Raw genomic sequence first — 23,295 nt, forward strand, 5'->3', positions numbered from 1 at the left:
CAACTTAAAGAAGAGCAAGACCTGTAATCCCTCCCAGTACTTTGGGAGGCCGAGGCAGGTGGATCACAAGGTCAAGAGATCAAGACCATCCTGGTCAACATGGTGAAACCCCGTCTCTACTAAAAATACAAAATTAGCTGTGCATGGTGGCATGTGCCTGTAGTCCCAGCTACTCGGGAGGCTGAGGCAGGAGAATTGCTTGAACCCAGGAGGCGGAGGTTGCAGTGAGCCGAGAGGGAGTCACTGCACTCCAGCCTAGGTGACTGAGTAAGACTCCCTCTCAAAAAAAAGAGCAAGAATTTTCATAAGCAAGACCCCTTAGCATTGTCATGCCAATCTAACAAAAATTTAGGCAGTTTACATTTCTAAAAGCTTTTATACAATAGTAAAAGGAAAGGGAATCATTCAGATTTTCTAAATTCTTGCTGGTTTGTTGCAAATGTGAAGTAAGGAATCCCTATAAAAAAAATCAGCAGCCTACAGGTGATAGCTCCCTGGATCTGTAGTAGGGAGAAGCGCACCCCACACAGTTGTCAAAGGCTTAGGAAAATAAATTCCTGCAAAAGTCATTATACCACGTGAGGCTGATACTTTGCAAACACTTCAGGCAAAATTTTTTTAAAAATAGTTTAGATGATACTGCTGTTGCCCAAACAGCTGTACAATTCTCCACAGAAATATTAATACTAATAAACAACAAGTTATCCTATAGAATTTAAAGTTAATTTTTTAAAAAAGGCTTTGTCCCATTTGCTTATATTTTTGAAGATATGAAAACACTACAAAGGCATATTATAAAGGGTTACTGAGCGTAGTATGTGACCTTTTTAAAAGAAAATGGTAAATATGTAAACACCGTACATCAGACATCATCCACTTAAGTTTCTAAGTGAGACAGGACTTCAGTCTAAAAAAAATGGTTTAAATACATCTGTTATTTTTACCATTACCACTTACAAATCACATGTTTACAGAGAAATTCTATCTACGGCAGACCCTAACTTTATCACAGAAAAATAACTTTATACTAGTACGCTGTGAACATATACATCATACCATAATCCTGTCCTTAGGAAAAATCTATTGGCATGTTACAAAGACCGTCATCAATTTTCTTTGGACAAATATTTATAGCCTCATTCATTTTGCATTTTAATAACTATTTATTTTTGTGTATAAAGTTTCCAAATTTTTGCATAAATCCTCAAAGCTTGTTCTCACTGGATTGATATGAGCAATAATCAGCAATGTTATATGAGTGGTAAACACCAGCATTATATGAATTAAGCATTGGACTAAACCTGCCGTAACCGCTGCCCATGGTCACAGATTTCATTTCCAGGCGATTTATACTGGTATTTGGCACGTTGCTTGTTGGCTGAGCAGAGCTCTCAATCTTACAGAACGGCTCAAAATGACGCAAACACACGGGCCAGTTGAGTGAGATCACAGACGCTCCCTGGGTGTTGGCCTTGGATAAGAAGTTGGTCTTCTTTCAGAAGTAACAGCTGCGTTCGTCTCCCTTGGGTCTCGATATTGAGTCTGTTCAATGTTAAATCCTGGGGCAGAGGCATCTCCTGCCCTTTCCAAGAACTTCCTTTCAACTGGACCTGCAGAAAGTGTTCTTTTATTTTCATCTGATGGAGCATTTATCCCTTGAGGTGGGCTGTTAACTTTTGCTTACTCTTGTGGATGCTGCCGTGAGAGCTTCATGAGGAAGAACATTTTCTTCTAGGACATGACTCAGCTTTTGTATCTGATTTCTTTGGTTTTTTATTTTCTTCACCCTCAGAAACTAATGTGTCAGAGCTACTCCACAATCTATAAAAGGCAGGTGCTTTATTTGGGTAGATTTTCTTTTATATCTGGGGTAAGGCTAAGTAATGACCTTAACTTCTGAGACCCCTTTTTCAAAAAACTAGGGGAACCCTTAACTTCCTTCTTTGAAGCGAGTTCTCTGTTGGATTCCTCTTTATTCACATCAAGTAAAGCAGGAAACTGACTTGGTAGTCATGCCACTTGGAAGGTTTCTCTTGGTAACTTCCTCCTCATCCACATGAGTCACGTTGTGCATGCTTCTAGAACTTTCCAGCAAATCTTCTTTGGGCTTCTCTGGTTGTCTAAGTTGATTCCTGGTGAGTGTACTATATACACAATGCTTACTATTTCCAGGATCTAAGTTGGCTTTTGAGTTGTCAAATAATGGGAAACCACGCCTTTTAGGTAGATTCTCATTCTGTTGATTCTTTAGATTTTCTGTCTGCTTATTTATGCACACCGTTGTATATATATAATTATTTGATTCAGTCTGGCTGTTTGTAGTTTCGTTTAAGGCTGTTGAGTGGTTTTCAGGAACCTGCAAGGTGTGCATTTTTGGTGCCTCTGACTGTGATGGGAGATTGGGAATTGATTCTGGCAAGGGTTTGTCTGTCAAATGCTGTACATGTGTAGGGGTGTCTGGGACCTCTTTAGGTGTCTCACTTCTCTGAGAACCAATGATAGTTGAATTTGAGGAGCCAGCTGTACAACTGCTAACTTCCTTTTGCTCAGACAAAGTGGGTTTAAATACTAAAGAGGAACAACGCCAAGAATGAGTACAAACGGCATTGGCCTTCAAATTCTCAGGACTATGACAGCCCTCAAACTGGTCACCTAAAGCTGGTCCATTTGAGTCTGGTGTAGCTTCTGAATGTAGGATTCAAATCTCCAGTTACATAGGAATGACTCTGTGGCATGTTAAAGGGTTGGCATTCGTTGTTGCAAAAAGTGGATATGATTATCTGTCCCATTAAAAGACCTCTGAACATTTGAATTCCTGTCTGCAAGATTTGCTGTTTTCTCTGTGAAAAACTCTGGACAGTGTGTTGTGGTGGCTTGCACAGCCTCCCCGTGATGAGCTGCCATGCTGAGACTATCAGAAGGCCTTTTCCAATTACCAGGTGGATTATCGGTTCTATTCAAAACCCTATTAAGCAGGAGGTATGGCACTGTTTCTGGCTGTTCCCCAGCATAACTATGCCTTTTCCAATTCTCATTCACCTGATGGGGTTGAAACAGATGCATTGCGTTTGGACCTTTAAAGTTTGGGAAAAAATGAGGTTTGTATCTGTGATTTTTATGTTATATTTGTCATGCTCATTTAAAGTATCTATCCTTCTGTTTTTGAAGTAACTAGACCCTAGTTTATGAATCTTGTCTTGTCTACTAAAAACCTTTCTTTGACTGGAAACAGATGCTGATGAAGAAACCAAATGCTGCTAAGTGGCGTTTTCTCAGAAGGCTTTGCTTTCACACTTGCTGGTTCTTCCTGAGCAAATGAACTGGGGCCACAGGATGTGGCATAGAGAGTTATAAATTCTTCATCAAAGGACTCAACAAGTTGTCCTGTGATTATCTGAACCATGCTGAGGTGAGCTTTCCCAAATGACCACATATATATGGTCAGAACCGTCTGTCACCTTCGGGTAGTCAACTAACAAAAACTTCTGTTCCATTTTTCCATGGAATTTTGCCCCCATTTTTGAAAGATAATCTTGGCCTTTTACTGTCCACACTCAAATATTCCTGAGATGCTGAGCTAAATAACCTTGTTTCTCAGTCATATTTAGAAAATTATCAAAATTGGACTCGTCAAGCAGAATGTATACAAATATTCCTCAAGTTGATGCCTAACTATTTCTTTGAAAATGTCCACATCTGTAAACATATGCATCACAAAAGCAATGACCTTTCTTGCTTCTTTTATCATCTTCTGAATAGTTTCCTTTATTGTAACAGATGTGCTCCTGGTGGATGAAAACAGAGATCTGTATGGGTACCCCAAAGAGTCGGGGTATGGCCAGCCTCAGTCAAGATGTGGAGCTTCCACATCAGACTCAACAGGCTGATAAGTCCTGAAGATGAACGTCACAGGAATCATCAGTACCATGCGCTGTGCTTTGTGCAACTTTCTGGACATTTTTCAAATTACAATTAATTTCCTCCTCAGCAAGAAAGTCTGAAGCTCGTTCCTGGGCAAAACATTCTTGGTATGCTTCTAACCCACGTTCAATCAGAGTATCAATGGCTGTTTGATATCATTCCTTGCAGTGAGACTCAACGCAGTTTTCAGATTTATACTCATCATTCGAAGAGGAAAGCACTGAGGAGGTGTCCATGCTTGCAAGTGTTCAGCTATGGTGCTTTCAAATGTCCATTCATGCCGTGGGGAGAAGTATGGCCAGGAGCAGAAGTACGGCAGGAGCACCTTGAGCCATGTGCAGCTGTGCCCTCGGCATCATGCCCACAGCCCACTGTGTGCTTTTCAAGCGGGTTCCACTCAGGCAGGAACAACTCAACAGACAGGAGGGTTAATACATCCTGAAGCCACCCATAGCAATTGAGGTCTAGTAAGGACCTCAATACTATGTAGTTCTATTTTCTATCTTACAAATAAAACTGCATTTCAAGGTATTTTATTTGTGTTTGGGGGTCCCACTGTACTTTATTGCAGCTAGAACTCACACCAAAGGCTTTTAACTTATAATGGCAAAATTTATTTTCGTTTTAGGCAGCAGAGTATGTTCTTAGCACTTTCCGTGTGGGGCCTCCATCCTTTGACCCCTCCGTGAAAAGCATTCCACAGTCAAATCCACATCTATCATGTCCTCCTAGATATGTACCACACTCATTAACTTTCACAAAGAAATGTTTACCAGCATAAATGCAGCATTTTCTAACTCATTTAACCCCATATCTTTCCACACCTCAACCCCATCCATTAGCATCCCACAGTCCTTGCAGAACACATTGTGGAAAGTGTTAGCTTCTGGACATTCTTTTACTCACCTATCCTGGTGCTATTGCTCAGAGCTGTATACCAAATATGTTAAATTCTTCCTCCACTTGATGGACCTTCAAATATCTGAAGATAGCTCTCATATTCCTCTGAACCCCTCCAGAGGCTGGTTGCACATACACTGAGAGAAACTATCATCAGAGCAAACAGGCAATGTACAGAATGGGAGAAAATTTTGCCACCTACCTATCTGACAAAGGTGTAAAATCCAGAATCTACAAGGAACTTAAACAAATTTACAAGAAAAAAACAAACAATGCCATTGAAAAGCGTGCAAAGGACCTGAACAGATACCTCCCAAAAAAAGACATTGATGCAGCTAACATATGAAAAAAAGCCCAACATCACTGATCATTAGAGAAATGCAAATCAGAACCACAATAAGATACCATCTCACACCAGTCAGAATGTCAATTATTAAAAAGTCAAGAAACAACAGAAGTTGACAAGGCTGTGGAGAAATAGGAACACTTTTACACTATTGGGGGGAACATGAATTTTTTCAATCATTGTGGGAGACAGTGTGGTAATGCCTCAAAGATCTAGAACAAGAAATACCATTTGACCCAGCAATCCCATTACTTGGCATATACCCAAAGGAATATAAATCATTCTGCTATAAAGATACATGCACGCATATGTGTGTTGCAGGACTAGTCACAATAGCAAAGACATGGAATCAACCCAAACACCTATGAGTGATAGACTGGATAAAGAAAATGTGGTACATATACACCATGGAATACTAGGCAGCCATAAAAAGAAACAAAATCATGTCCTTTGCAGGGAGTGGGATGAAGCTGGAAGCCATCATCCTCAGCACACTAACACAGGAATGAAAAACCAAACTCCACATGTTCTCACTCATATGTGGGAGTTGAACAATGAGAACATGTGGACCCAGGGAGGGGAACATCACACACCAGGGCACGTGGTGGGGAGGGAGTGGTAGCCGAGGAGGGAGAGCATCAGGATAAATGGCTAATGCACGCAGGGCTTCATGCCTAGGTGATAGGTTGACAGGTGCCACAAGCCACCATGGCATGTTTACCTACGTAACAAACCTGCACGTCCTGCACATGTACCCTGCAACTTAAAATGAAAGAAGAAAAGGTAAGTGGGAATGCTAATGGCATTGGAGGCACTGGTGATCTTTCAGTCCCTGGATCTTTCTGGCACACCCAGAGAAATATACAAGGTTGTTAAGCAAAGAGAAATCTCCAGTGTCAGCTGGAGGTCCTCCAGCCAAAGAACACTGAAAACTCCAGCAATCCTGAAAGAAAGTGTGGGGATACTTCCAGCAGTTGTCTCACCAGATTAATTAATTGCTTCTGAAAGAATCATTTTTAAACAAATATCAGTTACCTTTCCCCATCTGAAGACCCAAAACAAAAAGAGAAAGGAAGCTGAACCCCAATTACTATTCATGTTGGGTTGAATGCTTCTAAATGTTGTTTAACGAAGAGGAATGTTTCAAAGAGGGGCAAACTGGTCAACTCCAAAAACCTTTTTTTCAGTATAAATGAAAAGGAACAACGAATTGTATGGCATAGGCATTTAAGCAGTCTTTTTCTCAGCTAAATAGAAATGTGTTTGAAAAAAAGATCTCTGCCAGGGTTTCCTTTTGTCTTTGTAGATTTTTGCCCTAGCTGCTTCAGGGGAAAAAACTGTAAAACCACAGGAAGCTTTGCTACTTTTTCAAGAGGACAGAACATGGGAGTTAAAACAAACCAAAAAAATGACATGAGCAAATAAAGGGAAAGTTTAGATAGGAAATATAACTTGGAATTCCAAATGGACACTCTTCAGACCTGTTCAGGGTTTTTACAAAGATCTTGGTGAGTTAGTTCTACAGGTAACATAATTCAAAACACTTGAGTTAGGACATACTCTTGGAATAACTGTGACTCTGAAGGAAAGATCTCTCCACTTGAGAATAACAAGAAGAACTTGAGAATAACAAGAGGAACAATGAAGGAAGACCATTCAGAATTCTTTTAGACTTTCCCCTGCAGCAAACCAAATAAAATTAAAAATTTATTGAATTTTTATGATTTTATGAAATCAGCCTAAATCCAACCAATGTAAGCAGGAAAATGCCAAGATGACTTTTAAACTTAATCCTTAACTCTCAGGCATTCACCCAGGGATATTGCTAGAGTGGTCTAAGTGAAGCCGAGGAAGGACTAACTTCTAAGGCAACTCAAAACTCATCCATACTCTAAGCTACAACACTGGACCAAATAAGTTTTAACCCTCCTAGGCTGCATTGGCTGCAGAAAGGTTTTTAAGTTGACCAATGCAGTGTAGTGGCTTTAAGCTGTGAATTATTAGTATAGGAAGAACAGGCTTTTTATGTTGTGCTGTGGAAAAATAAATAAAATAGAAATGGAAAAACAAAACAAATGAGTAAAAAATCCACCTACCCAACCCAAAAACTCAACAGGAAAAAGGTCAGGGAAGAGCAGTCCTTAACAGCCCATCATATTAAACTCTCACATGCTATCTCCTTGTGAATTAATGAAGTAGCCTTTTCAAAGGGACTCCTTGCCAACACTGCAACTCACTGCAATTCATCTTTGCAGCAGAGCCAACATAAGCTTACAAATCTGACTGAAATTACTTCCTTGTCTGAAGACTTCTGTTGGCTTCCTGCTGCCTGGGTGTAAAGAACTAACTTCCTGGCTTAGCATCAAAGCCCTTCCCAGTTTCCTCTTGTCAACATCTCTAGCTTTGTCACCTGCCATGCATTCCTGATCCGTCACCCCAGCGTTCATCCAAAGCCCCATGCATGCTACATTTCCAATTCTGTCTGCTATCTGAGCTTTTGCATCAGCTTTTTCTTCTTAGATTGGCCTCCTTCCAACCCAGCTTCTGGGAGAGCACCCATCAATCAAAACTCTGCTCCAGTGTCGTGGTTGCTGTGTGACTTTTCGCAGCTCTCCTGGACCAAATTAACTGCTTCCTTCCTCGAACTTCCAGGGCACTCTCACTCTAAATAAACAATAATAGATGAAAATCATTAAGCACTTTCTATATGCCAGGCATAGTTCTAAGCACTTTTATTCATTTCGTTTAATTATCATTTTATCCTCACAACAACCCCATGAGGCTGGGACTATTATTATTATTATTCCCATTCTTTAAATGAGAAAACTGAAGCACAGAAAGTCCAAGTGTCTTAGACTAGGTCATATAGCCGGAAAGTGGCAGACACAGACTGTGACATGGGCAGCCTGTTCCGAGGCACTCACTCTACCACACCACACTGCCTTGCATCCGTCTGTTCCCCTAACACACTGAGAGTCTCCTGGAATCAAGTTGAAAGGAAGTCCAGGACTTGGGTTGGCCAAAGAGATTCTTAGAAGCGGGAATGAACTGAGGGAGCCCCGAAATCAGGAAAATAAGCAGGGCCAAGAATTGAGAGGAAGGTGAATAAAGCAAGCCAAAATAATAAGAGTTCATATGAGCTCAAATCAAGGGACAAGCACAGTCAAGGGTGAGAGAGCCAGGACCAGGCTGGTTCCAGAAGCAGGAACTGCTTTTTTTCTGGAGCCAGACTCATTCAACCTGGCACTAGCCTAAACCATAAGGCCTGCTGTCAGGGCAGATCCTTTGGCCCACCTAGCCAAGGCATCTGGGTGGCTCCAGGGCATCTGTTTGGGTCCAGGGTGTGTGAGTTTGGCGGGTCCCATGGCCACCTGCTGGGCTGAAAACCCCAGACCACCCCTCTTTCCTGAGCCAGTTTAGTGGTACAGGAGAGGCACCTGCACTCCTCCCTGGAGGGTGATACCAGCAGGCTGAAAGCTTCCCCTAAACCCCCACCACGACCCACACTTACACCTGCCCTGGAAGCTGAGCTGCAAACTGTCCCAGTTCAGCCCCACCCAGCTTTACTCCCTTCAGCCACCTGGGCAGCAGAGCACAAAAACAGGATGGGACCCCTGAGAGTCCCATGACCTGCCAATCAACAAAAGGCCAGATAAATATTCCGCTGCCATCACCACAACTGCCTTTCATCTGAAAGCACCACTACTGACTGGGAAGTCAAATTGCAGGACCCATCACAACTGTGGACATCATTGTACAGTGCTCAGCTGGCCTGTACACACAAGCACCAACCACTGGCCTGTAGAGTAAACTGCACAACCCAGTGTAATCCCTGCTGACAGAATTGCATAGCACTGGGGGATGAGATGAGCCTCCTGAGATGTCGCCTTCCCCATATCTGTAAGAGATAGTGAGCCTGACCACACATACATCACCCCACCACTACAACCTGCAAGCCACTAGAATTTGAGAAAACCCTACACCAACACTATCTATAACTAAAGAATTCATATAGAGCCTTGGCCCTCTAAAAGCACATAGACACAAAGCCTAAGGATCCTACTGAACATATACAACAGTCACCTCTCAAGGTGGAAAGAAGAAAAATCTACCCAAATGAAAATAACTTCAAAAATAAGAAGTGACAGCTTCTATGGATGAGAAGAAACTAATACAAGAACTCCAGCACCATGAAGAAACTGAATGTTGTGACATCCCCAAAGGACCACACTAACTCTCTAATAATGGATCCTAACCCAAATGAAAACTTTGAAATGACAGATAAGGAATTCTCAATACGGATTATAAGGAAGTTCAATGAGATCCAAGACAAAGTTAAAAAAACAACACAAAGAAACCAGAAAAAAAAAATCAAGAGATGAAAGATGAAATAGTTATATGTTTCAAAACCAACCAGAATTTCTGGAAATGAAAAATTCACTGAAACAATTTCAAACACAGTTGAGAACTTTAACAACAGACTAGACCAAGCAATAAAATAGAATTTCAGAGCTTGAAGACTGGTCTTTCTAATCACTCCAGTAAGACAAAAACAAATAAAAAAGAATTTAAAAAGTGAACAAAGCCTTTGAGAAATATGGGATAATGTAAAGTGACCAAACCTATGACTTTATAGACATTTTTGAGGAAAAAAAAAGTAAGAAGTTTGGAAAACATATTTGAAGGAAAATTTCCCTGATCCTGCTAGAGATATAGACATCCAGATACAAAAAAATCCAAGGAACATCTGGACAAAACTATACAAGCTAAACATCACCAGGACATATAATCATCAGACTACCCAAGGTCAATGTGAAAGAATAAATCAAAGGCAAATAGACAGAGCATACCAAAACCGCTGGGATACAGCAAAAGAAGTGCTAAGAGGGAAGTCTATAGCATTAAATGTCTACATCAAAAAGATAGAAAGATCTTTAATTAACAACTTAATGTCACACCTCAAGGGATTAGTAAAACAAGAACTAACCAAACCCAAAGTTAGCAGCAGAAAATAAATAACAAAGATCAGAGCAGAACTAAATGAGATTGAGACCAAAAAAAGATATAAATGATCAATGAGATAAAAAGTTTGTTTTTTGAAAGGATAAAGAAAATTGATAAACCACTAGCTAGTTACCAAAAAAAAAAAAGAATGTATTTTCAAATAAGCATCATCAGAAATGACAAGATGACATTATAACTGATACCACAGAAATATAAAAGATCATCAGAGATTACTATGGACATCTCTGTGGACACAAACTAGAAGACCTAGAGGAAATAAATAAATTCTTGGTAATATAAAACATCTTGAGATGTTTTATATATACATACACCAACAACCAGAAAGAAATAGAAATTCTGAACAAACCAGTAAAAAGTAAAAGTAAATGAGTTATTTGAAAATAAAATTTTAAATCTTTCAATAACAAAAAGCCCAGGACAGATGGATTCACAGCAGAATTTTACCATACAAGGGGAGCTAGTGGCAATCTTACTGAAACTATTCCAAACACGCAAGGAGGAGGGATTCCTTCCTAACCCATTCTATGAAACCATTAATACCCTGATACCAAATCAGGCAAGAATACAACAAAAAGAGAAAACTACAGATCAATATATCTAAGTAACATGGGTGAAAAATTGTTAACAAAATACTAGCAAACTGGATCCAATAGCACATCAAAAAGATAATTCACCATGATCAAGTAGGTTTTATTATGGGATGCAAGGATAGCTCAACATTCACAAATTAATAAATGTTATTTACCACATAAATACATAAACAGAATTAAAAACAGAAACCATATGATCATCTCAATAGATGCAGAAAAAGCATTGGATAAAATTCTACATCGCTTTGTAATAAAAAAACCCTAAACAAATTAGGATGTGAGGGAACACACCTCAATATAATAAGAGGCATATATGACAAACCATAGCCAACATCATACTGAAAGGGAGAAGCTGAAAGTATTAACCCTAAAAGCTGGAACAAGACAAGGATGTCCATTCTCACCACTCCCATTCATCATACTACAAGAAGTTTCCACCAGAGCAATTGAACAAGAAAAAGAAATAAAGTCATTCAAATTAGAAAAGAAGACCAAATTAACTCTGTTCACTGAAGACATGATATTATACATAGGAAACTCTAAAGACTCCTCCAAAAGATTCCTAGGTTTGATAAATGACTTCAATAAAGTATCAGCATACAAAATCAATGTACAAAATTCAATAGCATTTCTCTACACCAACAACATTCAAGTTTAGAGACAAATCAAGAACTCAATCCAATTTACAACAGCCACACAATAAAAAATACCTATGAATAACTTTAACCAATGAGATGAAAGATCTCTACAAAGCACTGATAAATCAGAGATGACACAAACTAATAGAAAAAACTCCATGCTCATGGATTGGAAGAATCAGTATTTTTTAAATGAACATACTGCCCAAAGAATTCTATAGATTCAACACAATATCTTTCAAAGTACCAATGTTATTCTTCATAAAATTAGAAAAAAACAATCTTAAAGTTTGCATGGACCCCTAAAAGAGTCCAAATTGCTAAAGCAATCCTAAGTGAAAAGAACAAATCCAGAGATATCATATTGCCTGACTTCAAATTATATCACAAGACTATAGTAAGTAAAACAGCATGGTACTGGTACAAAAATAGACACATACTGATCAGTGGAACAGGATAGACAACCCCAAAATGAAGCCACATACCTACAGTCGGTTGATCTTTAATAACATTGACAAAAATAAACAATAAAAAAGGACACCATATTCAATAAATGGTGCTGGGAAAATTGGCTAGCCATATGCAAAAGAATAAAACAACTCCTATCTCTCACCATATACAAAAATAAACCAAAGATGAATTAAAGACCTACATGTAAGAACTGAAACTATAAAAATTCGTAGAAGAAAACTTAGGAAAAACTCTTCTGGACATTGGCCTAGGCAAAGAATTTATGAATAAGACCACAAAAGCAAATGCAACAAAACAAAAATCAATTAATAGGATTTAATTAACCTAAAAGGCTCCTTCACAGCAAAAGAAATTATCAACAGAGTAAATAGACAACCTGTAGAATAAAAGAAAATATTTGCAAACTATGCCTCTGACAAAAGACTACTACCCAGAATCTGAAAAAAGACTCAAACAACTCAAGACAAAATCAAACAATCCTATTAAAAAGTGGCCAAAAGACATGAATGTACATTTCTCAAAAGAAAATATACAAGCAGCCAACAAACATGAAAAAATGCTCAGCATCAGTAATCATCAGAGAAATGCAAATTAAAATCACAATGAAATACCATCTCACACCAATCAGAATGGTTTTTGTTGTTGTTGTTGTTGGTTTTTATTTTTTCAACTTTTATTTTAGTTTCAGTGGTATATGTGCAGGTTTGTTATATAAGTAAATTACGTATCACATGGGTTTGATGTGCAGATTATTTCTCCACCCAAGTAATAAGCATAGTATCCAATAGGTACTTTTTTATTTCCATCCTCCTTTCCTCATTCCCCTCCACCCTAAATTTCCCAGTGTCTGTTGTTCCCTTCTTTGTGTCCATATGTACTCAGTGTTTAGCTCTCACTTATAAGTAAGAACATGCAGTATTTGGTTTTCTGTTTCTGTGTTAGTTCACTTAGAATAATGACCTCCAGCTTCATTCATATTGAAAATGACATAATTTTGTCTCCCCCTCCTTTTTTTTTTTTTTTTTTTGGCTGTGTAGTATAGAATGTCTATTAAAAGATCAAAAAACAGTAGATGTTGGCAAGGATACAGAGAAAAGAGAACACTTACACATTGTTGATGGGAATGTAAATTAGCACAACCGCTATTAAAAATAGCATGGAGATATCTAAAAGAACTAAGAAATAGAACTACTATATGACCCAGCAACCCTACTACTGGGCACCTACCCAAAGGGAAAAAAGAAATCATTATACAAAAAAGACACTGCACTTGTATGTTTATCTCAGCACTATTCACAATAACCAAGTTATGGAATAAACCCAAGTGTCCATCAACAGTTGGCTGGATTAGAAAAATATGGTATATTTACATCATGAAATACTATTCAGCCATTTAAGAAATAAAATCATGTTCTTTGCAGCAAACTGGATGGAATGCAAGGCATTTTTCTAACAGAAATAACTCAAAAATATAAAATCACATACCACATGTTCTCGTTCATAAGTGGGAGCTAAACAATGGCTACATATGGACATAACGATGGAAGTAAGAAATACTGAGGATTCTAAAAGGGGAAGAGTGGCAAGGGGGTGAGGGTTAAAAATTCTCTATTGGGTACAATGTTTAATATTTGAGTAATGGGTTCATTAGAAGCCCAAACCTCATCATTATGCAATATATTCATGTAATAATCCTTCCCATGTACCCCTGAATCTAAAAATTAAATTAAAACTTCTTATTCAACTTATGTTCCTATAGATGAGCTCAAACAAGTTCTCTTTGTTTGAAGAGGTACAAATAAACTTAGTTATGGATGTGCTTCAAACTTCTTCTCATAGAGCTGGGTTCCACAAGTTGGGCTGTTTTACTCCCTAACTCGGGGTTGCGAAGAACAAACATTGAGGTGATCCTAACTCAGATAACCATGGCTGAACAGCACACCCCAAAAATAGTAAAACCAGGATTGAAGTATTTTGTTTACTAAAGAAAAAGACTATTGACTCATAACTAATATCAGCTTACTTGACTTGTCCTTTGTTCATAACTTGTTTTTCATTTCAGGTCAAAACACACTGGAATTTCCTCAACACTAATGGTCTTTCCTTGATGCCCCAGTCTCTACAAGGTTGCTTTTTTCTCCAGAGATTTAACTTGCAGTGCTCTGACTTAATTTTTCAACTGTGTAGTGATACAAAAGCTATACACATTGAGTACACTCCTCTCCATTGTTATTTCCATGCCTTATACAAAATAAAAGATACACTCTCCTTCCAGTAATATTAAACTTGGAAATAATAAATGTGCTTACCTTCCTCCTAGCAATTTCCTCCTGAATTTACACTACTCATACAAAATTTAAACATGTATACATCTAAGTTCATGGAAGGATCATTTATAATAGTGAAATACTGGAAGCCATTGAAATGTTCATTAACAAAAGACTGGTCATATTAATTACAGTATTTTTCCTGTAAAAAATATTTTTTAGCTCATACAAATGATTTTGTAGCTCTAGATTCATTGACATGCAAATACACCCATGCCAGGCTTGTGAGTAAAAATTTACATTATAAAAATATCTGGCCGGGCGCTGTGGCTCAAGCCTGTAATCCCAGCACTTTGGGAGGCTGAGGCGGGTGGATCACGAGGTCAAGAGATCAAGACCATCCTGGTCAACATGGTGAAACCCCATCTCTACTAAAAATACAAAAAAAAAAAAATTAGCTGGGCATGGTGGCACTTGCCTGTAATCCCAGCTACTCAGGAGGCTGAGGCAGGAGAATTGCCTTGAACCCAGGAGGCAGAGGTTGCGGTGAGCTGAGACCGTGCCATTGCACTTCAGCCTGGGTAACAAGAGCAAAACTCCGTCTCAAAAAAAAAAAAATCTGTAGTGTAATCTTATTAAAAAACTGGGAAGGAGTGACCAAGATGGCCAACTAGATGCAGCTGTCATGGAGAGGAATGGAAGGCACGAGGAAACACAACCTTCAGCTGAAACATTCAGGTACTTACACTGGGACTAATCAAGCAAACAACCCAATCCATGGAGAATGAAGAAAAGCAGGAGAGGGCAACAGCCCACCCAGGAGCAAAGAGCCTACCATCTGACCACCTGCTGGATCACACCCCAAAGCTTCAAAAACACAAATATCTCACTAATATACGCCCCTCCGTAACCAGAGATAAGAAGGCAGCTTCAAATAAGACCCTGCGCAAAGCCTAGGCCCAGTGAAAACATGCAGAATAGAAGTCTGCTGACTGTACTCAATCTACACTACATGTAAAGGAACACCCACACAGAGATATGAGAAAGAACCAGTGCAAGAATTCCAGTAGCCCAAATGGCCAGAGACGTCCTCTGAACAACTACACCAACTCTCCAACAAGATTTCTTTACCAGGTCAAGTTGGAATGACATAAAAGATTTCAGAATATGGAACAAAGGTCATCAAGATTCAGAAGGATGGCAAAATTCAATCTAAGGAAAAGAAGAATCACAATAAAGTAATACAAGAGCTAAAGGATAAAATAGCCAGTATTAAAAAAAAAAAGCTAACAGGTCTGAAAGATGAATAACACAATACAAGAATTTCACAATGCAATCACAAGTATTAACAGCAGAATAAACCAAGCTAAGGAAAGAATCTCAGAACTGGAAGACTGCTTCCCTGATTGAGACAATCAGATATAAATAAAGAATAAAGAATAAAAAGGAATGAAGAAAACCTTCTAGAAGTATGAGATATGTAAAGAGGCCAAATCTATGAACATCGGCATCCCTGAAGTGGTGGAGAAGAAAGTAAACAACGTGGAAAACATATTTCAGAATATCATTAATGAAAACTTCCCCAACCTTGATGCAGAGGCCAACAGTCAAATTCAAGAAATATGAAGAACTTCTGCAAGATTCAACACAAGAAGATCATCCCCAAGACACATAATCTTCATATTTTCCAGGGTCAAAATGAGAGAAAAAACATTAAAGGAAGCTAGAGACAAAGGGCAGGTCACCTATAAAGAGAACCCCATCAGGCTAACAGCAGACCTCTCAGGTGAAACCCTAAAGGCCAGAAGAGATTGGGGGCCTACAATCAATGTTTCTAAAGAAAAAAATCTCCAATCAAGAATATTATATCTAGCAAAAATAAGCTTCCCTAAATGAAAGAAAAATAAGATTCCTTTTAGATAAGCAAATGTTGAGGGCTTTTATTACCATAAGACCTGCTTTGCAAGAAATCTTGAAAGGAGCACAAAATATGGGAAGGAAACACCACTACCAGCTAACACAAAGACACACTTAAACACACAGACTAGTGTCACTATAAAGCAACCACATAAACAAGCCAGCATAACCACCAGCTAACAGCACAATGACAGGATCAAATCTACGCATATTAATACTAAATGACCCACTTAAAAGGCACAGAGTGGCAAGTAAAAAAGCAAGACCCAAGGGTGTGCTGTTTTCCAGAGACTCGTCTCACATGTAATTACACTCATAGGCTCAGAATAAAGGGATAGAGGAAAATCTACCAAGCAAACAGAAAACAGAATATAACAGGTTATATGGTTTGGCTCTGTGTCCCTACACAAATCTCATCTGGAATTGTAATCCCCATGATCCTCACATGTCTAGAAGGTACCTGATTTGAGCTGATTGGATCATAGGGGCAGTTTCCCCCATGCTAATGGTGATGGTTTTATAACTGTTTGACAGTTCCTTCTTCATACACTCATCTCCTTTTCCTGCCACCTTGTAAAGAAGGTGCCTGCTTCTCCTTCCACCATGATTGTAAGTTTTCTGATAACTCTCCAGCCATGTGGAACTGTGATTCAATTAAACCTCTTTCCTCTATAATCTATGCAGTCTCAGGGAAATTCCTGATAGGAATGTGAAAGAGTACTAATGGGTAGCAATCTCAATTTCAAACCAAACAGATTTCAAACAAAGATCAGAGAAGACAAGAAGGACATTCCATAATGGTGAAGGATTCAATCCAACAAGTAGACCTAACTATGCTAAATATATATGGACCTAACACAGAAACACCCAGATTCACAAAGCAAGTTCTTAGAGACCTACAAAGAGACATAGACACCCACACAATAATAGTGGGAGACTTTAACTCTTCACCAAGAGTATTAGACTGATCATCAAGGCAGAAAATTAACAAAGATATTCAGAACCTAAATTCAACATTGGACCAAATGGATCTGAAAGACGTTTACAGAACTCTCCACCCAAAAACAAAATATACATTCTTCTTATTGCCACATGGCACATATTCAAAATTGACCAAGTAATTGGATATAACACAATCCTCAACCAATGTGAAAGAACCAAAATCATACCAAACACACTATTTTTTGTTTCTTGAAGAACACCTACACCATCTTCTATAATGGCTCCATTAATTTACATTCCTACCAACAATGTACAAGAGTTCCCTTTTGTCTGCCTCTTCACCAATACTTATCTTTCATCTGTTTTATAAACGCCATTCTAACAGATTGAGGTGATACCTCATTGTAGCTTTAATTTGCATTTCCCTAAGATTAGTGATGATGAATTTTTTTTCCAGGTATGTATTGGTCATTCGTACGTCTTCTTTTGAGAAATGTCTGCTCAATTCCTTTGCTCATTTTTAAATCAATTTGTTTGTCTTCTTGCTATTGAATTGTTTGAATTCTTTATATATTTTGGATATTAACTTCTTATCAGACGTATGGTTTGCAGGTATTTCCCCCCATTCTACAGATTGTCTCTCCATTTGTTGTTTGCTTTGCTTTGCAAAAGCTTTTTGGTTTGATGTCTTCCTACTTGTCTAATTTTGTTTCTTTGCCAGTGTTCTGGGGGGCAAAAAATTGTTGCCCAAATCAATATCATGGAATTTTTCTCTTATGGTTTCTTCTAGTTGATTTACAATTTCATATCTTATATACAGGTCTTTAATCTATTTTGAGTTTGTTTTTGTATGTGGTATGAGACAAAGGTCCAACTTCATTCTTCTACATATGGATATCCAATTTTCCCAGCCTCATTTAACACAGAGACTGTTCTTTCACCCATTGTGTGTTCTTGACAACTTTGTCTTCAATCAATTGACTGTAAATGTGCAGATTTATCTCTGGGCTTTCTAACCTGTTTCATTTATCAATGCATCTATTTTTATGCCAGTACCCTGATGCTTTGATTATGATTGCTTTCCAACATGCTTTAAAACTGGGAAAGATGACACCTCCAGCTTTGTTCTTTTTTTTTTTCCTCAAGATTATTTTGGCTATTTGGGGTCTTTTGTAGTTTCATACTGATTTAAGGATTGTTTTTCTATTTCTGTGAAAAATTACATTGGCATTTTGGTAGGGATTGCATTAAACCCATAGATTGCTTTGGGCAATATGGGCATTTTCACAATATTAATTCTTAGAATCTATGAACACAGGCTGGCTTTCCATTTTTATGTGTTTTCTTCAATTTTTTAAACAATGTAGATTTTAGTATACAGATCTTTCACTTCCTTGGTTAAATTTACATCAAATTAATTTTTGTTACTATTGTAAATTGAATTATTTTTTAATTTTATCTTCAGATGGTTTTTATTACTACATTGAAACAGTCCTAGTTTTGTACATTGATTTTGTACCCTGCAACTTTACTGAATTTGCTTATCAGCTTAAAGAGTTTTTGGTAGAGTCTTAAGAGTTTTCTATATGTAAAATCATGTTGTCAGCAAATAGAAACAATTTCACTTCTTTTCATATTAAATGCCCTTTATTTTTTCTCATGCCTAATTGCTCTTGCTAAGACTTTCAGTACTATGTTGAAAAAATGTGGTGAGAGTGGGCATTCTTGTTTTGTCCCTGATCTAAGAGGAAAAGCTTCCAACTTTTTGCTACTGAGAATAATATTACCTATGGGTTTATCATTGATTTAAGAGGAAAAGCTTCCAAATTTTTGCCATTGAGAATAATATTACCTATGGGTTTAGCATATACAGCCTTTATTGTTTTGAGGTACATTCCCTCTATGCCAAATTTGTTGAGAGTTTTTATCATAAAGAGATGCTGAATTATGCCAAATGCTTTTTCTACCTCTCTTATGATGATCAAATGGTTTTTGTTCTTCATTCTATTAATACAGTGGATCACATTTATTGATTTGCATATGTTGAACAATTATTGCACCTCAGAGATAAATCCCACCTGATCATGGTGGACGATTCTTTCAAAGAGTTGTTAAATTCAGTTTGCTAATATTTTGTTAAAGACCTTTTCATCTATGTTCATGAAGGATATTGTTCTATAAGTTTCTTTTCTTGTTGTGTATTTGTCTACCTTTGGTATCAGAGTAATTCTGACCTTGTAAAATAAGCTTGCAAGTAGTCCCTCCACTTTGTTTTTTTGGAAGGGTTTGGGAAGAATTAGTATTAGCTCCTCTTTAAAAGTTTGGTAGAATTCAGCAATTAAGCCACCTGGTCCTGGATTCTGTGATGGTAGACTTTTTATTACTGATTAAATATTCTTATACACTATTGGTCTGTTCAGATTTTATATTTTTCATTACCTAGTTTTGGTATGTTGTATGTGTCTAAGAATTCATTCATGTCTTCTAGGTTATCCAATTGGTTGACATATTTTCAGAATTGTTCCAGAATTCCATAGTAACGTTAGCTAAGGTCAAGAGTCTGTTTTCCAGCAATCAGGTCTGCCTACAGTTTTCATCCTAAGAATGGTATCTGTGTACTCATACGGTACTCAATAAAAATAATGATGAGTATATAAGTATCTGTGTACTCATACAGTACTCAATAAAAATAATGATGAGTATATAAGAGTATGTTAAAAATTTTTTAGGAGTGCTTACATTAGAGTCTGACATTCGGATGTGAAGGTAGAGAGATCTGACAGAGAGGAGATATAAATCTGTTTCTGTAAAATCTTCTGGTTATTTAACTTCTTGTTGCAGAACTGGAATTCCCAAGGTGAACAAGGTTTTTAATCTCTGCTCAAATCTCCAGTTATGTGGGCAGATGTTATGACATCATTAGGCTGACTGGCTGTCAAATAAAGAAAAAATAAAAGAGACTAAACCGTATCTTTTACCCCCAAAGCTATCTGAGGCAAGATATTTTGAGTTACATTTTCTTTATTTCAAACTCTTCTCATCTGTTAAGTAAAGAGTTTCATCAAAAAGGAATTTAATAAAAGGCACAGTCAAAATATGCTGTCAATACTCCTATTTTAAAAACTGACACAAAGACCAGAGTTTAATAACTGAGATTCAAATAATGGGAGGATAAGAGTAGACAGGAGATGGATGACTTCAAAGTTTTAATGAATTTCAAGATTATAAAAATCCAGTGGAACAGTGCTGTCATAGGGATATTCCACCAAGAGATGCTATAAATAAAGTTTGATTTTAGAAGTAGTCCATCCCTTGAATATATTAGATTCTCATAAAAGTTTGCTGAAGAACTGAAAGTTGTGTTTAACTCAGAAAAAGATCAGCTATGCTACTATAAAAATATACCCTAAAACATCAGAGGTTAAGACACTAAAAGTGTATTTCCTTCCCAAATTACAGTTTAATGTGTTTGGGTGGCTATTCGGGAAAGCTGTCATCCAAGTGGTTACTCAGGGATTAAGATTCTTCCATATTGCAGTTCATATTTTGAAACATGTAGCCCCTAAGAGGCTGGGGAATCAAACCCAGGGATGTATGGGCAGACCTAGTAGTGGTGTATAAAGTTCCACCCATACTCCTCTGGCTATAACGTATCCACATGTTTTCACCTCGGAAATACACTCTTCCTGTGTGCCCATGAAGACAAGATGGATTTGTGAGCAGGCCATATGCTGACATGTTTACATGCTATTTTGATGAGCTTTCTACAACAAATATGTTGTAATACTACCTTGTTTTTTTAAAGACAACAATAAATGTTATACTCTCTTTTCTTTGTGCCTCAAGTTCATAATTAGAAGGATCACTTACTGTACTGAGCTAACATACAGACCTGGAAGTTCTATTCCTTCCTTCCTGGCTCAGTGCTCCCACAGTTAGTCACCCACGTTCACACTTAGTAATGACTCAAATGTTCAAACTCTGCTTTTATCCCCTCCACTATCACCCAGTTCAGCTGTTCACCAACATTCTCCTGGAAGTTATCTCTGCCTTCACTCTCACCTCACCAATAGCTAATCCATCCAAACCACCACTTCCATATGAATCTTCCTGGAGCATGCCTCCACCACCACTGAAACAATACTTTAATTTGGGTAAAGTATAGTATTATTTCCCTTTATCTTCCCCATTTTTACCTTGGCAATAAAGTTGGGTGCAAACCTTAGGCTACATAAACTGAAGCTACCTAACTTTCAAATTTCTTTTAATATTCCATTTCAGCCACCTGACATTGCTCATTTGAGTCTTCCTGCCTGAGATGCCCTCAGCATTTGCTGTAACTGTCTGTATTCTACATATCCTTCAACATTCTGTTCTAGTCTCACTTTCTGTGTTAGTTAAGTAACATAAGCTCTATGACAGAAAAACACCAAAATCTCAATGGTTTATGTATTAGTCCATTTTCACATTGCTATAAAGAAATATCCAAGACTGGGTAATTTATAAAGGAAAGAGGTTCAATTGGCTCATAGTTTCACAGGCTGTACAGGAAGCATGATGCTGGCATCTGCCTGATTTCCTGGGGCAGAAGGACTCAGGAAACTTAACCATGGTGGAAGGAAAAGGGGAACCAGGTACTCTTACATGTCAGGAGCAGGACCAAGTGAGAGATGGTGAGGTGCCACAAGCTTTTAAACAACTAGATCTCTCAAGCACTTACTGTCACTCGAGCAGCACAGAGGGGGAAATATGCCCCCATAATCCAACCACCTCCCACCAGGTCTCACCGCCAGCACTGGGGATTACAATTCGCCATGAGGTTTGAGTGGGGACACAGATGCAAACTATATCAGTTTAACACAATTGAAGTTTATTTCTTGCTCTCATAAAGTCCAAATTGGGTGTTCCTATTAGTTAGGTGGCTCTCCTCCACGTGGTGATTCAGGAACCCAGGCACCCAGACTCTTCTATCTGATAGCTCTGCTATCTTTAACACTAGGCTTCTAATGTCACCGCTGCACAACGAGAAGGTGCATGGAGGAACATGCATGAGAGGACATCACAGACTAGGCATAAAAATGACACAGAGCATGGCTAATATTCCATTGGCTAGAACTCATTAACATGGCCACATCTCAGTGGCAAGGGAGGTTGTGGGCCCAGGAATAAGATGAAATAGGTTGGATAAAAAGTCATCAGTGGCCGGGCACGGTGGCTTAAGCCTGTAATCCCAGCACTTTGGGAGGCTGAGGCGGGTGGATCATGAGGTCAAGAGATCGAGACCATGCTGGTCAACAAGGTGAAACCCCGTCTCTATTAAAAATACAAAAAAATTAGCTGGGCACGGTGGCGGGTGCCTGTAATCCCAGCTACTCAGGAGGCTGAGGCAGGAGAATTGTCTAAACCCAGGAGGCAGAGGTTGCGGTGAGCCAAGATCGCGCTGTTGCACTCCAGCCTGGGTAAAGAGAGCGAAACTCCGTCTCAAAAAAAAAAAAAAAAGTCATCAGTATCTGCTGTACTTGCCTGTGATCCCTTTTCAAACCAATCCAGCTTCCCATAATTCCTCCTTCCCCTGAACTTGTCTAGTACTTTCCAATACCAAATAGGCTGTAGTAACTTGGGTTGTTTTGTTTTATTTTGTTTGTTTGTTTGTTTTTGACACATTTTATTTCTATATCTACCAAACTTTAGGGTAGAATCGGTGCTAAATATTTCTTAGTATCTCCTGAAATTAGGACAGTGCCCAGCACACTCTAAGAGTTCCATATATGTTAACTGATGAGAAAGGTAATAACGTCCATAGGAATATGCAGTCTGTTCTCTGTACACAAAATGGCCCCACACTACTATGAAGTTATTGGTGTATACTTTTGGTTTCTCTTTCTCTTTCCGTATCGTCAGAATTTAGCTACTTCTTTTCATTGCCTTCAGCATGTTTGCTGCTTCGTTCAGCCACCCTTACTCTACTTATAATTTATGTCTGTAATTAATGTACAGGGTTTTTGAACCTTAACAACTGGATTCTTTCTACAAATAAAATTGTTCATGGAACTTCAACAAAGGAAATGAATAACAGCAGAACTGTTGGGATTGTGGCTGGTAGGGGTACTTTCCTACTTAGCAGCTGGCTGGCCCCAAGGAGACACTTGGAAATATGACTCCCTTCCTCCCCTATCCTGTCTCAGTATTACTGTGTGTTCATTTATAAGCACTTCAATAGGAAAACTCATCTGAGATTTCTCATTAATGGCACAAAACCTATTAATTTTGTCAGAAGC

General features: G+C 38.3%; 1 pseudogene; it reads right to left on the bottom strand.

Annotated features, from left to right (window-relative positions):
• Window positions 1-1,159: 1,159 nt before the first annotated feature.
• LOC101028812 (protein FAM83B pseudogene) lies at window positions 1,160-4,157 on the bottom strand (annotated as a pseudogene).
• Window positions 4,158-23,295: the final 19,138 nt, after the last annotated feature.

This window comes from Saimiri boliviensis, chromosome 8 (assembly GCF_048565385.1).
Source record: "Saimiri boliviensis isolate mSaiBol1 chromosome 8, mSaiBol1.pri, whole genome shotgun sequence".
Classification (NCBI taxonomy): Eukaryota; Metazoa; Chordata; class Mammalia; order Primates; family Cebidae; genus Saimiri; species Saimiri boliviensis.